This window comes from Helianthus annuus, chromosome 3 (assembly GCF_002127325.2).
Source record: "Helianthus annuus cultivar XRQ/B chromosome 3, HanXRQr2.0-SUNRISE, whole genome shotgun sequence".
In the NCBI taxonomy this organism is placed as follows: domain Eukaryota; kingdom Viridiplantae; phylum Streptophyta; class Magnoliopsida; order Asterales; family Asteraceae; genus Helianthus; species Helianthus annuus.
In genome coordinates, this window is record NC_035435.2 from 60,581,596 (window position 1) to 60,591,588 (window position 9,993).

A 9,993-nucleotide genomic window follows, 5' to 3' on the forward strand; every position below is an offset into this window, starting at 1 on the left:
AAGACAGTTAAAACAAAGTCCATAGTTCAAAATAAGGTAACACCCAACACAAGGGTGGACAGACACTACTCGTTCCCAAGCAGCAAGCTCCTTCGTCACTGGTTACCTGCAAAGCATGCAGTAAGGGGTCAACAATAATGCTGAGTGAGTTCACTAGTTGTCCAGTTTTAATTACCAAAAACTTGTTTCACCAGTTAATTTATCCGTTTATACATGCCATGGGGAGCTACCCCAAAAGTTAGCGACTAAACTGTTTTTCCAATACCGAACACTAGGTAACCGTTGCGTTTCCGCAGGATGCCCCGATGTCAATGTTCTATCATCATTGACGGATGCCTGAGTACATTAGTTCACGACCGATCCCAAACCAGGGCACGGTGTGAGGCTGGTAAACACCTAAATAGCGCTATCAACTAATAACCCGTTCGCCTGGCCCCGGCGACTAATCGGTATTATGTAGTAGGGACTTGAGTGATAGAGTTTCGTTTAGTGCCGTTAGTTGCAATCCGTATAAACAGTAATTAACCAATAGGTTTCCCAATACCAGGGAAGAAAAAGTAAGTTTGTTCCCAGTAACTAGGGAAGGAATGTAAATGGTATCCCCTTTTCAAGGGGATAGGGTTGTTTTAGTCTCGTGTCCCAAACCACCGGGACGCATGCTTTTAAGTTGTGAACTCACCTTGGGTTGCTCGGTAGATTTAGGTTACTTGGTCAAACACGCTGGTCACCACGTCCTAACATGGTTACCGGTATAGGTCAGGTTCGGTATACAAGCATTCACGTAAAACACATACCGGCACGTAACATACATACAAATAAACAGTCGTGGGGTTATTGGGCCGGCCTAAACAATTAAGCAGTCAACAGCAACACATAATCCAGTCAACAGATAGCCCAAGTTAAACACATATTGGCCCAATAACCAAAATGGACAGCCCACTCGCAACCAGGCGGTCTCGAGTCGCAACCAGGAGGTTTCGGCTTGTCACGTTGTGGTTGCGAGTCGCAACCGCGTGGTCTCGAGTCATCACGCTGTGGTTGCGAGTCGCAACGGTCGTAGTCTCGAGTCGCAATCTCGTGGTTTCGAGTTGTCCTGCCATGGTTGCGAGTCGCAACCGTGTGGTTTCGAGTTGCCATGCCATGGTTGCGAGTCGTAATATGTCCCTTTCATGCACACGTGATGATGCAGATATGACAGTCCAATTTGTACCAAGAAATCAGGCCCAGATTAGGAAACAACCAATGAGGTTTCACTAACACTTTTTCCTAATCTGAATACTAGTAAACTTAGATCAAACTTTGCCATTTTTAAACCTTCAAGCCACATTCAAGAAGTTTATCCTATATTCAAAGTTTTCTAGGGTTTTCACCTTAACAAAAATCATACATTTATGAACCAAAATCACACATTTTTTTAACAAGATCATGATGCAAAAACAAGGAAACACACACCAACTAGTTCATGAACTATACACCATCCTAGGTTCATCATCTTTAAATAACCTTTTTCATACAAGAACATGTTTGGTCATAAGAATCCACCATTCATCTCCAAGTTATCTACCATTTAGTTTGAGCATACAACTAGTCATTTTGAACATGTTACAAGTATTTTATACATAAAAGTTTACACATAGTCAATCTTCACAAATCACCCAAAATCATGTATAACACTACTAACCAAACATATTCTAGTTCATAAACATTTCATAAGTTCTATGCACATAATAACAACACTAACCGGTTGTGAAGAAGAAGAAGGAGCCGAAATAAAGGAAGAAAATGAGAGAAGATGAAGTGTCCGAGTGATGATCTTGACCGAGTCTCTTAACCGAGATCCTTGCTTGGTCCGAAAGTTGGAAGAGATGGAATGTTGTTTTGGGGTTTTCTAGTGGGAGAGAAAAGGGTGTATGTGTTGGTGTAACAAATGAGGGGAAATGGGGAAAGGTTTGGGATTTATACAAGGGAGTTTTCGGGTTGGGCTTGGGGTTTCGGCCCAAACCGGTTACGGCTCAAGGGCCCACTCGAGACCGAGTGGCCCACTCGCAACCGGGTGGTTGCGAGTCATGGTCTCGGGTCGTGGTCTCGGCTCTCATACATATATATATATATATATATTACATACATTCAACACCTATCATGTAAAAGTCACGTTTCCATTTAATAATAATTATATATACACAAAATATTACAAGGTGTTCGTTCGGAAAAAACCTAGAGTGTCACAATTGTAGAATTCCTTGTCATGATTATGCTCTTTCCTTTCTTGTCTATTATTGATCTCTCCGTCCTCAAGAACGAATCTAGCAATACTAAACCAAAGCTTATTATCTCCCATTCGAGTATTACGCAATCTTCTAAGTAACTCGTCCTTGTCTTTAACGTCTAGTATTGAAATGAATCCAAATCTGTTACCTCCTTTGTCTCTTTTCCTCGTGATGTACAGATCGAAAATCTGTCCATAGGTCCGCACATGAACCGCTAGATCCGACCCACTACAACCCTCTGGAAGATTTGTTACGAAAAATTTGGTGATTCGACGTTGAACGCTCTCCGGAATAGGGCTTCGGCGGCGGTTCCCTGAAGACATTTTTGAAACTCTATTTTCATGTACAATATATGATTTTAACTAATATTCCAAAATTAAGTACATATAATTTAACTTAAATATTTATTATTTTAACGAATAATTATATAATTTGCAATAATGTTGAAGACACAAAGAAACATAACTCAAAGACACTAATTGATAGTAAGTCAAGGCACGACCCACTCGTCTAATAAACCGTAGCACGTTGTAGGTAGTCGTGCACACCAGTAGCAGCTTTGGGTTACATTTGGATACGCAGGACGCAAGATTGTGAGTTCATGTCCCACTTTTCTCTTAACTGTTTTCGGTTTTATAACTTCGGGGGTGAAGTACATGTTATACATTGTTTATAAACGTTTATATATGGTATGGTTTGCTAAGGAATGTACTGCTAGATCATGTGAGTGGTGGGTATAACGCTTAAGACCATTAATCCTCGTAGTAGGACCGAGGGACATGAGTGATAAATCTATTTGGGTGTAGCGAGCCCCACCCATGTGGACCGGGGTTTGGCTCATGAGGTGACTATGTCTTACAGCCGGAAGCCTGGTGCAAAATCTGCTAGGTTTGAGCCTTCCTGCATCACGTCACAGATATTAATGGCCTTGTAAACCATTAATGATCTGTTTCCTTGTTTGCTTTCATACCAGGGTTTACAAATACATACTTACTTATAATGAATACAAAGTTTATTCGAGCTCACACACTAAACATATGAGCTCGCTCAACTTTTGTTGATGTTTTCAAACTACATGTATTTCAGGAAGCTAACTATGGATCTAGCGGGCGTTGAAGTTTTCAAGTCATGTCTATAGTAAAAGATGTCATCCGAAGTCAAAGGGGTTTGGGTTATGTATTTTATCTTGGATAAGATACATGACGCAAAACCTAGTTTATTAATGTCTTTTGTGAAGTCCTTATGGAACTTAAAACTTGTTGGTGTTGTATTCTGAACACGAAGTCGGTGTTTTGGGATTTAAAACAATGTTGCATGTAATGTTTTTAACGCTATCTATGGATGAATATCTTGGTTTTATCATATAGTTGTTTGTTATGGTTGAATGCAATGATATTCAGCAAGTCACACATAATCACGCTTCTGCAAAAGTCAGGGTGTGACACAAACTACTAACTTTCTACCTCAACAACACAAATTCAGATTTCCGTACACACTAACAATTAATCAAAATCCCATCTTGGCAGAAAAACAAACTGAGTTTTGATCCAATTTTAGCCGTAAATGAGTCTGAACTCAGTGTATAAAGTCAGACACTTATAAAGAACGGTTTGTAACGAACGACAACCTTCGTTGTGAAAACAGTGAATCAACAACTCAGATCTTTAATCAAAAATCACCGATTCAGTCCGTAATCAATCGAAATTCAATTCGATTTCTCCGAAACTCGTACGATTTTGATCACGATTAAACGCAGAGCATCCGTAGCTCTGATACCACTTGTGAATTCAGGAACGGATCGTTAACGATCACTAGATCTGCGTTTAAATGGTTCTACGTGCGGAATCCGTAAAACCGAGTCGTGGGCACAAAAGCGTAAATAAACGTCGTTTTATTACCTAACAATGACAACCGGACAGAGTTTCGACTCAAACTATCAGTAGACACTCGAGATCTAAAAGAGAGCGACTTTGTAGGTCTGAACTTGAACGAATGTGTATGAATGTCTGTTGTTGAGAAGTTGTTGAGCTGAAGTCACCATGAACGAATGTTCATTATAATTATTTATAGATGCTCCCAATTTTTCCAATGAAATGTTTGCAAAGAATATTTAACACCAGGGGTAAAATTGCAGAGTACAACAAACCATAAGGGGTAATAAGAAAGGGTAATATAGTCATTTAACACCGGAGGGTAATATTGCAGAGTAGAACAAAACATAGGGGGTAATAAGAAAAGGTAATATAGTCATTTAACATACCATTTAACAGAACTGTTAAGTTCTTGGATGGCAGGGGGTAATATTGCATGGTTTCTCATTAGTTGGGGCGTCAGACAGCAAAATTTCCTTGGGAGGGGGTCAGAGTGCCAATCACATATAACCCCAGTGGGTAAAATTGCAGTTTACTCTTTTTTTAATAAGTTGTTCATATTATTATTTTTAAATTTTGTAAAAATTACACGTTTTGTCCTTTATCTTGATACCCTTTTGCAGGTGGTGTCCTTTTCAACCAATGTTGACAGTTTTTGCCCTTTTATAAGGAATTTTGTTGCACGTTTTGTCTTTTGACCCTAACCCAGTTAGATTTTTTTATTAAGTCTAGTCATGAGCCTTGCACATGATGATTGTTTTGTCAATATACTCAATTTTTGTTCTTGTTTTTTAATAGAAATCAGATCTCTCCCTTACCACTCCACCACTAGCTCATTGGCAAAAACTAACCCAGTTAGTTTTTGCCAATGAGCTAGTGGTGGAGTGGTAAGGGAGAGATCTTGTGTTCCAAGTGACCCAAGTTCAATTCCTACCCCTAGCATTTAGTTTCTGCGGCACCTGGTGATGATGGGAGACTAGGCGAGTAGGCGGCGATCGCTAGTTCGATCCTTGAACTGAGCGGGTTTTACCTCACCGCACTGTCGTGCCTTCGGGCGAGTGTTCACGGGCTTCGGCCCTAGGTGAGGGTTTTCCCCGGTTCGGAAGGCGAGTGTATCCCGATGTGGTGAATTTCGCCAGTAGCCCATTTGGAGGATTCGTTGGCCGTTCAAAAAAAAAAGTGCAGATCACATGTCACCAATCTCATTCCCATAACTAAAACCTGGGTAGATAATTTTTTTTTTCTTAACAAAACTACCCTTACATGACTATAATTAACAAAAAAAATCTAACTGGGTTAGGGTCAAGGGACAAAACGTGCAACAAAATTCCCTATAAATAGAAAAACCGGCCTGTCAACATTCGTTGAAAATGACACCGCCTGCAAAATGGTATCAAGATAAAGGATAAAACGTGTAATTTTTCCTTAAGTTTTTACCTATTACACACAAATGCATAAGTTATACACATCTAGAACAATTTAACTATTTTATTCGTAAGTGTTTTGTATCAATTATTAAACATTTACCTACACATGTGTAACTAATATAACCTACATATGACTCACACGTGTTTAGGTTTTATAAATGGTAGTGCATTTTGGTGTGTCTGTTGCTCTTCGAATATGCTAGATCAAGTTGCGTGCTGAATAGGACGAAATTGTATGAGTGTATACACGTGTGTTAAAGTTTGTTAGCGATTATGCTCAATCGCTAAGCATGTTTAGCGATTGAACATGGCGAGTCAAACGGATGACTCAATCGTTTGAATGGATCTAGCGATTAAGTCTTGTTGTCTATAAATAGACAAAACCCCAGTCGCATAACAAAATTTTTGGTGAGATGAGATTTTAGTGATTGAGAGTGTGTATAGGTTTGAAAGGAGTCATAAATATGATCTATCGACGTGGAATGTCGATGTAAACTGGGTTTTTATTGAATCTGTGTTAATTTCTTAATGGTTATGTATCAAAGAGTTTAAATTTCAAACCTTCTTTTCTATTAAATTCAGTCTGAAATATAGATCCTAGCAACAAATAAAAGATTTTTTTTTTAATTTCAATTGAGATAAATAAACATTGAATTTCAACTATTTTCATATATTTAAAAGTATGCAAGGATAAAAAAAAAAAATAAGTGAGTTATTATAGTCTTCATTTTCTTGTTAAAAATTGTGTTCGACCTGGAACCTTTGTGTGTATGTATACAAAGTTTAGGACTTATGGCCCATTTTCGTTTTACTCTATATATCCCTTGATATATACATAACCCATAGGATAATTCATAATGTAACAGTTATGATTGAAGGATGGAGAATCAAATAATTAGAAAGGGTTTCCATGCATCTAAATGGCATAAAGTGGCCTTCCTCTTTTAAGGTGAATTTCAAACAAAAAAAATATGAAAGCAGCTTTTTGATCAAAGATTCAGATTCTTACACTTCTTCACTGGATAGGATTTAACTTGGATATAAAAGTTCTAAAACATAAATCACTAGCTTCAACATCACTCATTTTGTTTATTCTTGTGGAAAGATGAAGAAGAATAATCCTAAGTGTTACTAGAAAGAAAACCTCAGGGGTGTGAATATATTAACTTAATGGATTTATCAAGGTATTGTTAAAGTGAAACCTAGTGTGAACTTTATTAGATGGGAGGATTAAATAACGATCTGAATATAAAAACATTACTTCTTTTTAGATTGAAATCATTATCTAATGCGTTAATTAAACAACGATCTCAATATAAAAAGATTACTTCTTTTTAGATTGAAATCATTATCAATTATACGTATGTAACTTCATATTGATTGTGATTGTGTGAAAATAACTCCTGTGTAACAAAGTGTACTACTAGAACTTGTAAAAAGTATTTAATTTATATAACTTGGTTTATCACCTTGGTTGCATTGCAGCGAACTTCTTTTGTTATTTAGTCTGTGTTTACATGTGGTTTGAAATTACTACGAGTACGTTGCGTATGGAACCACTGCCAAAAATAAAAAGAAAATGTATAAAAAACACTAAAAGATAACCGAAAGAAAATCAACAAAAAAAGTTGTATGGTAATGATGTTGTTCGTACCGGTATCGAATTTCTTAAAGCAAAAGATCTTAAGTACCACTTCGGTACCAACATTTGACGTTCCTGGTACCGTGAGTTTTTACCTTCATATACTGGTATCGTAACTGGTATTTTCGGTACCAGTGCTGTGACACCCGGCTATTTTAATTCTGTACCGTACTAGTGTGACACGTGGTATGAATAAATAAAGGCAATACTTTATTAACTATGGTGTTAATATATAGTATTTGAGGTGTTGGTAAATACAAATTTTGTTAAAAATTATGTTGGCAATAATTAGAGGTGTTCAAAATAACCGGTTTTTTAACCGGAACCGGTTTTTAACCGGAACCGGGTTTTAACCGGTATCACAATAACCGGTTTGGGTTTTTGAATAACCGCCGTTTCGTAACCGGTTTTTGATCATTTCGTAGTAACCGATTTATAACCGGTTATTAATAACCGGTTTTTTTTTAACTTGATAATAACCGGTTAACCGGTTAACCAGTCTGATTTTGGGAAAAAAACAGCCAGCAGGATGTAGACTGTAGAGTCTGTTTTGTGAACGTTGGGGGTTGAAAAAAACGGTAATATTACCGTTTTCTTACCGTTTTAGACGTGAATCATTGTGTTTTTAACCCACAAAACATCTATAAATAAGACTTGGATGCATATGTTTAGTCTCACTTCAATTCTAGCTCAAAAACACACTTACAAGTTACAAATACGAACATAAGTTTAATACGTTTCAAATGGCGAGTTCGAGTGGTCATGCTACGGCCGATGTTGGTTCTTCTAGTGAGTTGTTTGTGAAGAAGATCTTGAGCACGAATAGGGACCTGACACTATGGGTCAATTTTGATTTATGCAAGATGTCGAATGGAAAAGAAAAGGCGAGGTGCAAAAATTGCGGGGCCTTTCTTGCGCCATCATCGAACTCTACTTTGAGAGCACATGTGACGTCGCATTGCAAGTCGTTAAAAACAAATCCCGCTAATGATCAAGCGCAAATATCACGGGGTATGGGTGTATGGAATTTCGACCCGGAGGGGGTTCGTCTAAGGATGGCTCAATTTGTTATTCAAGAATCGTTGCCGTTCGATCACTTTGACAATCCGCGCTTGACTAAGTTGATTCAAGAGACACTTCAACCACGTTACGTTCACGTAAGTCGTTCAACTCTTAGACGCGATTGTTTAAAGTTGTGGGTAAAAGCTAAAAAAGAAATGATTTTAGGTTTTCAAAAATTAAATACCGGTGTTAATTTAACAACCGACGTATGGTCGGCTCTATTTGGTGTACCGGATTCTTACATTTGTGTTACCGCGCATTGGATCGATCCCAATTCGTGGAAAATGATGAAACGTACAATCGCGTTCGATATATTTCGTTATCCACACACGGGCGAAAATATATTTCATTTCTTAGACGATGTTATCACAACTTATAAATTAGAAAGTAAAATATTTTCTATTGCTTTTGATAATGCGTCGAACAACACAACCGCGGTGCAAATGTTAAAAATAAAATACAATCCGATTTGCGGTGGAGAATTTTATCATAGCCGATGTGTTGCGCACATCATTAACTTGGTTGTGCAAGACGGACTAAATGTCCAGTCCATTAAAGAAGTTAAAGAAACTTTTAAAGATATGTTACGTGACGTTTTTCAAGGTAGTAGAAAAAGATATGCGGATTATAGAAAATGGTGTAAAACTTTAAAAAAGAAATGTTATAGCGCAAATTTTGACATGGTCGTCCGTTGGAACTCTACGTGGAAAATGTTTGATAGCGCGATAATGCAAAAAGAAACATTAAAATCTTTCCACGATAGTCTTGCAACGGCCGGGTTGGTGGAAGCATTTGATGACGATGGTTGGCAGTGTATTGAAACGTTAACACAATTACTTGAAGTATTTAGAACCACCACAAAGATTTTATCGGGAGTTTATTATCCCACTAGTTCTTTGGTTCTTAAACAACTCTTTTTGATGACACAAAAAGTAAACGATTTTGAATTCCAAGGTGACATTTATGAACAAATGATTGTTCCAATGAGAGAAAAGTTTAAAAAATATTTCAAGAAATGCCGCCGGTTTTTGCATGTGCCGCCACCTTGAACCCGACTATAAATTATTCGGGTGTTGAGATGATGATATCGGATATTTGTTCGGATTTGGGGTTAAACGACGAAGACCCACATTTTACAAGAAATGCACTAAGACGTTTTGACGCTTCTTTAAACAATCTTTTTGATCATTACTTTCAAATATATGGTAACGTGTCATCGTTACACCAAAAAATGGCGGCGAGCTCGGAGTCGTCGAGAAAAAATGCGGACTTAAACTTCTATAATTCGTTAAGAAATGTTAATAGTAAACGTTCTCGAGACGGTGCCTCAAATAATGAACTCAGGAGGTATAAATATACCGATTTTTTAGCAACCATTTCACCGGACGAGTTTCACAACTTTGATATTTTGGCTTGGTGGAAGATACAAGAACCGCATTATCCCGTTTTAGCCGCCATGGCACGTGATCTACTAAGCTCCCAAGCTTCTACGGTAGCTTCGGAGTCGGCTTTTTCTCTTAGTGGAAGGGTACTATCTATTTGGCGAACAAGACTCACACCGGAGGCGATGGAAATGTGCATTTGTTTGAAAGATTACTTGGATGGCGTGGAACGTATACAACATGTTTCTAATCTTGAAGGCGAGCTTGACGTGGAAGAACAATTACATGAAGTTGAAGTATATCAAGGACGGGCGCAACCACTTTCCGATGACGAACTCATGT